Source organism: Vanessa cardui, chromosome 24 (genome assembly GCF_905220365.1).
Source record: "Vanessa cardui chromosome 24, ilVanCard2.1, whole genome shotgun sequence".
Classification (NCBI taxonomy): Eukaryota; Metazoa; Arthropoda; class Insecta; order Lepidoptera; family Nymphalidae; genus Vanessa; species Vanessa cardui.
In genome coordinates this window covers 1,806,975-1,815,350 of record NC_061146.1, presented here as the reverse complement: position 1 = coordinate 1,815,350, position 8,376 = coordinate 1,806,975, and positions in this window count along the sequence as shown.

Here is an 8,376-nt window from a genome sequence, read left to right as displayed (position 1 = left end):
ACATGTATTTACTTTACTCACCAAGGTGCTCCCCTCCACGCTAAATTATAAATGCGTTAGTGTGAGTGTCGCTCGCATTAACATGTCTTTGTGTGCGTGAGACGGTTAAGAGTATGCAGACAGCAAAAAAATACAACATTGATAATATTTTTTACGTTTGATTTATTAAAAAAAAATTAATTAAATTTGAAAGTGCGCCTACTTGAGTGGAGAAATCTATACAGCCCACTAGCATATCAAAAGTATTTAGTATGAGAATTTTACATTTTTTTAGATGTTTCATTTGAATAAGCCTACATTTGTTTGCTTTCATTTTCTAGTGTAATTAAATAGGCTATTTGACTGGTTTTCAAACGCCATTTTCTATTATTTAGTCGAAGTTAAGGAACCCAGTAAAAGTTGATTTTTTTATTTCTAGTACATATTTGCCGAAAATCTATCATATCATATCATATTAAAAATGCCATATTTAAATTGCGCGCGAAAACGCTACTCGGACATAAGGCGCTGCAGAGAGGTCCGTGACGTCACTTGCCTGTATTTTAATCCGTGGTACATATAGTAGGCAAGCACGGTTAACAAGCAAGTGACTTCATCATAAGTCCGGCCAATCAGGAGCGTATTATATCACGTGACAAACTTTTAAAAAAATGCATTTTAAAATAAATTGAATTGAATAAATTAAGTATTATTTTCAACTGTCGCTAATAAATAATTATTTTTAATTTCATAATATTTACTGATTACAATAATTGACACTTTGTTTTTCGAATTGTCAAATAGCCTATTGACAGTTAACAGCGAGAACAGCAAGAGCATATAGTCATATAGAGCATATACTTGTTCGATTCGGAATTAGTGAGCCAGTACACAAAAATATTAATCTTAAATGTTGGTCTGTTCTCCGTGTAAGAAAGGACGTATAATACTTAGTTTCTTCAGGCGGATTGGACCATTTAATAATAAGTAGTTAATGTATATAAACCTTGCTTTGTTATTAACAAATATGATACATATATATAGATGTATAAATAGTGTTTAGTCTTCTGCGAAGATTAAGGGCTCTTGTTATATTAATGATAAGGAAAATGGCCAAATTTGTTTTAGTTGTATTAAATATACGCTATTGTAATCTAAGTCTTGAATAAATAAATATCAAATTTTATATAATCGATTTTATTTTTAAAGGGTCGCCTATTATTATTGTTACATTCCATTACTTATCAATTGAGAATGTTTGTTGTCAAAACGATTTATATGATCTCCCAGTAATTCCCAAAGTTGATCGCACCGTGATCCACCTTTTTTTATAGTATAGATTGGCGGACGAGCATATGGGCCACCCGATGGTAAGTGGTCGCCATCACCCATAGACGATGACGCTGTAAGAAATATTAACTATTCCTTACATCGTCAATGTGCCACCAACCTTGCGAACTAAGATGCTATGTCCCTTGTGCCTGTAGTTACACTGGCTCACTCACCCTTCAAACCGGAACACAACGATACTGAGTAATGAAAACCAATCACCAATACCAATGACATCACAACAATTGATTTGACTGGTGATGACTCGGGCTCCTCCAGTCTAATATTAGGTAAAAATAAATTAAAGAAATATGTTAAAATTAATAAATATATTAAGAAAACTCAGAAATTAATAAAATCAAGAAATAATTGCTTAAATTATGAAAAAAATTATAAAGAAAGAAACACACTCAGACTAAAAATTATTGAATATTCCAAGAATGTTAAAGTGATGAGACAAGGTTATGAGGCTGACGTGAATGCTCTTCAGGCTGAGATAACATATTTACATAATTCCTTAGATAGAATGTCAAAAAAATATGAAATGTCTCAAAAAGAAATATCTAGTCATATTGCTGCCGTGAACAATCTACTAGACTTGAGTAAATACAATTCTGAACGCTTTGACTCTCTTATAAAAAACTATACTTGTGATTGTCAGGGCCGTTCTGTCTCGGGGGATGGTGCGGGGCTGCTCAATGATGTAGTGTCCTCGTCTCAGTCATCAGCTCATGACAGCGCCATATCCAACAAAACACATCATGTTCCTACCAAGAAATGTACTAAAATCTATGGTGATGAATTGGGAAGAAACATGGGTGTTTTGCTCAATGACATGTGTAAGGGACAATCAGTATCAAATTATTGTATGCCGGGTGCAAGTTATTCCCATATTATGAACAGTATTTTGAATAGTACTCATTGTCCCAATACTACACTAATTATATTAGTTGGGAGAAGGGGAAATGTGAGCAAAAAAATTCTTGAAAATTATTATTCTAAATTATCAAATTTAAATGTGGATAGAATATTAATGTTCACATTTCCTTATATTAAAGATGTGCCACAGGAAAACTCTATTAGATTTAAATTAAATAATATGTTACATATCATGTCAAATACTTATTATGTAACAAAAAATGATATTTGTAATAAAATAAAATTAATTGACATTAATAACATAATAATAATAATTCTTGTTTATTGACATGTGATAGGTTTAACCTATCTAATTTTTATAAGAGACAGATAGCTAGTTTGCTATCATATTTTATTATTACAAAATCAACCAATTGTTTGGTTGACCAGACAACTGCTTCTATTGAGCAGTATAATTATAATAATAATAATAACTTAAAACCTTATATTTTGGAACATGTTCCAAGTAATTTAAATTAAATTCTAAGACAATAGAGGTAGTCTCTGGCAACGATAATAACTATACTTGTGAAAAATTAGTCATTAAAGAAGCCAAAAAAAATAATAAGAAAATAGTTAACAATACAATTGTAAATCTGGTGCACCAAAATATTCAAGGAATGTTAGGGAAAGACTTAGAAATTGAATTATTTTTGACCTGTAATGGCATTGATATTTTGTGTGTAACTGAACATTGGCTTCAAAATTATCAGGTTATGTTTAACTTTAGTGGGCACCAGATTGCTAGTCTGTTCAGTAGAAATAAAGCTATACGTGGTGGCTCTTTAATACTTATGAGTAAAAATATTAAATTTAAAGAACGTAAAGATATCGTGAGCCTTTCTATTGAGCAAACTATTGAAATAGCCTGTGCAGAGCTTGAGCGTGTCATTGTTGTATGCGTATACAGGCCCCCTAGTGGATTATATGAATTATTTGAAAATATGTTGGACAATGTTTTATCGAAATTATCTGGATCTAATAAAGAAATTATAGTTTGTGGAGATTTTAATATAAATTTATTGCATAATTCAACCACAAGTATTAGATTCAGATCTTTGTTAAGTTCATATAATCTGGTAAATCTGTTCTTAGAGCCAACTAGAATAACAGATTCCACAGCAACTTGCATAGATAATATATTTGCTACCTACATTCCACAACACAAAATTATTATTAATAACTTAAGTTCAGATCATTGTGGACAACAAGCGTTATTTAATTTTCATGTTAAAAAAGTAAGTACTTCTGAAAAGATAATGTTTGTTCCTTTGACCACAAGTCGTATTGAGAAGTTTAGAAGTAATATTATGGCTAATCTCCCTCACCTATCTTTTAGTGACAATCCCAATGTCTTGTATAACAATTTATTCAAATTAATTAGAAACAATTTTAAATCCATATTCACTTCTAAAACAGTTAATACAAAAAACTTTTTAAAATTCAATGATTGGGCGACTATTGGAATTCATAAAAGTAGGCAACGAATGTATGAGCTTTACAATGAAAGGACATACAATCATAGTGCCACTTTTGCCAATTATGTAAATAACTATTCAAAATTATTTAAAAAAGTGTGCTTTTTGGCAAAATCTTTAACTATAAAAAATAAAATTAAGAATGCACATGACAAGATAAAAATGACCTGGAAAATTATTAATTGTGAAACTGGTAGAGTTGGCAGTTGCAACTCCGAATTGAGCCTGAATTATAATAGTAAAGTAGTAAATAGTCAAAAGGAAGTTGCTACAGTTTTTGAAAAATTTTTTGCTGACATACCAGTTTTCACGACTAAGTTACTTATTTCTTCTCCTGATGTTGCCGAGTCATTGATGAAAGAAAATGTAAGAGCTTGCAAATCTAACTTTAATTTTACCCTTGTAAACCCCAACGACATAATACGCGCCTTTAAGTCATTAGACATCAAGAAAACGGCTGATTTATGGGGTATTTCTCTAAAGGTGATAAAATCGATTATTGATGTGATTGCACCTTATCTTGCTTTAATATTTAATAGTTGTGTCCAACGTGGTATATTTCCTGACCTGATGAAACATAGTAAAGTTATTCCAATATTTAAATCTGGTAGTTCTTCAGACCCCAACAACTATAGGCCAATTTCAATTCTACCTACCCTGAGCAAAATATTTGAGAAAATAATTCTAAACCAATTATTAGAACACTTTAACAAACATAATCTGCTTCATAGTAAACAATTTGGCTTCACGAGGGGTCGCTCGACTACAGACGCTGGTATCGAGCTTATTAAGAATATCTATGAAGCCTGGGAAGAGTCACGGGATGCCTTAGGGATTTTCTGTGACTTATCCAAAGCCTTTGATTGTGTTCAACATGAGACTCTGGTCAGGAAACTTTATCACTATGGAATTAGAGAATGTGCGCTCGACCTTCTGACTTCCTATCTTAACAATAGAATTCAGAGGGTTGACGTTAAAGGAAAAAGGTCTCCTGGGGTCTCAGTTGGTATGGGGGTCCCTCAGGGATCAATTCTTGGACCTTTTCTGTTTCTCACATATATAAATGACTTGCCCTTTCTTGTTGGGAACAAACATGATATAGTATTGTTTGCTGATGACACCTCCTTAGTTTTTAAAATTAATAGAAAACAGGTACAGTACGACGACGTAAACAATGCTATAGCTGATATAGTACATTGGTTTAGCGTAAATAATCTTAAACTAAATAATAATAAAACTAAAATTGTGAAATTTAGTACGCCAAATGTACAAAATGTAAAAGCCGATGTACTCATCAATGGGGAATCGATGGATCCAATTGATTCTGCTGAGTTTCTTGGCCTTACTGTTGATGCCAAGTTGCAATGGGACCCCCATATTGACGGATTGGCGAGTAGACTGAGTTCTGCGGCATTCGCGGTCAAAAAAATTAGATTATGTACCGATGTTGATACGGCTCGCTTAGTATATTTCAGCTACTTTCATAGTATAATGTCATACGGTATTGTGCTGTGGGGCAATGCAGCCGCTATCCATACCATATTTGTGCTACAGAAGAGGGCTATTCGCGCAATCTACAACCTAGGAGCTAAAGAATCGTTAAGGAATAAATTTAAAGAAATCAAAATCAAGAAGACTGTTGCTTCTCAATATATATTCTCTAATGTTATGTATGTACGAAAAAATATTAATGATTTCATGAGAAAATGTGATACTCATAACATTGGTACAAGGAACAAACACAAACTTGTTACTTCTGTTACTCGACTACATAGAGTCAGTAACTCCTTTGTGGGGCAATGTATACGGTTTTACAACAGGATCCCAGAAAGCGTTCAAAATGCCTCTGTTGCCAAATTTAAAAAAATTATTAAGGAACGCTTGTGTGCAAAAGGTTATTATACAATTAATGAGTTTATGATCGATAGCACACCTTGGGAATGATACGATCGCCTCCTGGCTATTTCATCTCATATTACATTGTTTATTTATATAATACATAAGACAAACAAAAAAAAAAAACCCCGCTGAGTTTCTTTCGCCGGTTCTTCTCAGGTCAGGGTATTTTCTTTCCGAACCGATGGTAGTGTTTCAATTGACCATCAATAAGAAAGTGTAATGCTTCTATATTGAATAAAGATATTTGAGTTTTTGAGTTTGAGTTTGAATGTTATTTGGCGGTAGAATAACTGATGAATGGGTGGTATCTACCCAGACGGGCTTGCACAAAGCCCTACCTAAGTAAACTACCACCTAATGTAAAGCTCCCAAATGCGGAACTCACTACATTATTATTATCCATACTTCGATACTAATATTATACCTAAATGCGAAAGTAACACTATTTGTTTGTCTGGCTCGCTTTCACACCCAAACTAATGAACCAACAACAACAGCCTAAATTACCACTGCTGGGCTAAAGGCCTCCTCTCCCTTTAAGGAGAAGGTTTTTGGAACATATTCCACCACGCTGTTCCAATGCGGGTTGGTGGAATACACATGTGGCAGATATATATTCTATGAAATTTGTCACATGCAGGTTTCCTTACGATGTTTTCCTTCACCGCTGAGCACGAGGTGAATTATAAAGACAAATTAAGCACATGAATCAGCGGTGCTTGCCTGGGTTTGAACCCGTAATCATCGGTTAAGATGCACGCGTTCTAACCACTGGGCCATCTCGACTCCTAACTAATGGACCGATTATATGAAAATTGGTACTGAAATAGTCTAGAGCCTGACAGAGGACATTTACTACTACTTTTTAATACTTTTACTACTTTAAAAAGAATGTTGTAAAGGTTTGAAAAAGGGAAAGAAAAGTTCGCTCATCCAGAACGACATCGTCACAATTGCAAAAATTTCTAAAATGACTTTTTCATTCCAAGCGATCTCATTTCGTACATACTTTCTATGTGTAATATTGTCAGAATTATTGTTTCAATAGTTTTTGATTGACATCTACATAACAGTCATTTTAGAGATTTTTGCAATTGTGACGATTTCGTTCTGGATGAGCGAGTTGTATAAGAGTATTGTCATTTTTAGAACAAGAAGTATAAAACGTATGTAGATATTAGGCTGTTGATTTAAACTTATAAAACATCATATCATGACACCCACTGAGGAGTGTTTTCATATTCTAAGCAAGCAAAGCCACAGGTAACAGGCTACACCACCAAGCATTCAGTGCCTACCTGGGTTTGAACACGCAATCATCGGTTAATACGCACGCATTATAACCACTGGGCCATCTCGGTTCCGAACTTTATTTATTTTATTAGAAAGATAAATATGATCATGGACTCCAGCATAAATGGCATTTACTATAGACCTACTTAATATTATTTACGACTGACTTCAACAGTAAATCTAACACTTGGCTTACTTTCGAACAATGGAACTCAGTTGAGGAACCAGTAATATATATTGTTCATAGAATTCGAAGAGGAACGTTCCGCTGATGTTATTATGGATATCTCGATTGCTCAGTGGCCAGCTTTGGGGTGCAGGTTACGGAGTTCAAAGCCTGGATTTTTTAATTCTGCAGATATTTTTGAATTTACGAAACTAATTCAAATCATTTGTAAAAAAATACAATGTCAAAGAAGGCATATTATTCAATGCAAGATTATGTAGATGATACAAAAGAGTAGAGCCAATACTTGTTGACTTCCAGGCCGGATATATTACGGTAGGTAGGTATCAAGTTAGGTAAACACCGGTATTTTTTTTGAATAAGTTGGCGGACGATCATATGGGCCACCTGATGGTAAGTGGTCACCATCACCCATAGACAATGACGCTGTAAGAAATATTAACTATCCCTTACATCGTCAATGCGCCACCGACCTTGGGAACTAAGTCTATGTCCCTTGTGCCTGTAGTTACACTGGCTCACTCACCCTTGAAACCGGAACACAACAACACTGCGTACTGTTGTTTAGCGGTAGAATATCTGATGAGTGGGTGGTACCTACCCAGACGGGCTTGCACAAAGCCCTACCACCAAGTAAAGCTCATCTTAATCTTAAATTCTTAGTCTTAAGCTCTAATCAAAAATCCAACAATTAGATCAGTGTTTCTTTACTTACAAACACAAACATACATACAAACTTATAACGCTGTTGTCTGTTTAACCGGCACTGTTACAACTGATAACACACAATATAAACTTAACCGCTAGTCAATACACTCGAACCGTTCTCTGTTAATCCTACAAAGTTGTCGGTTAAGCCATAGTTCGGCTAAATTCAATTTAACTTAACTGAACCGATCCGATCTACTGACTTTAATATTAAAGGATGTATCAGACTGAAAGCGTGATAAGTGAAAAAAAAAAGTCTGAATGGGAATCGACAAACAAAATACTAATAATATCTAATAAGAGCTGAGATGGCTCAGTGGTTATCGCATGTGACAGATTAAGTAAGAAATTATTAAATAATTAGATTAATATATGAAGGTTCACATTATTTAATTAATTAATTATGTAATAATAATAATGAGATTTAAAGTATTTTTGAATTGTATTGATGCTTGATATTCGAAAAAAATATCTAACACGTGCGTCTTAACCGATGATTATGGGTTGAAACCCAGGTAAGTACTATTGAGTTATCATGTGCTTAATTTGTGTTTACAATTCATCTCGTATTTAGCGGTGATGGAT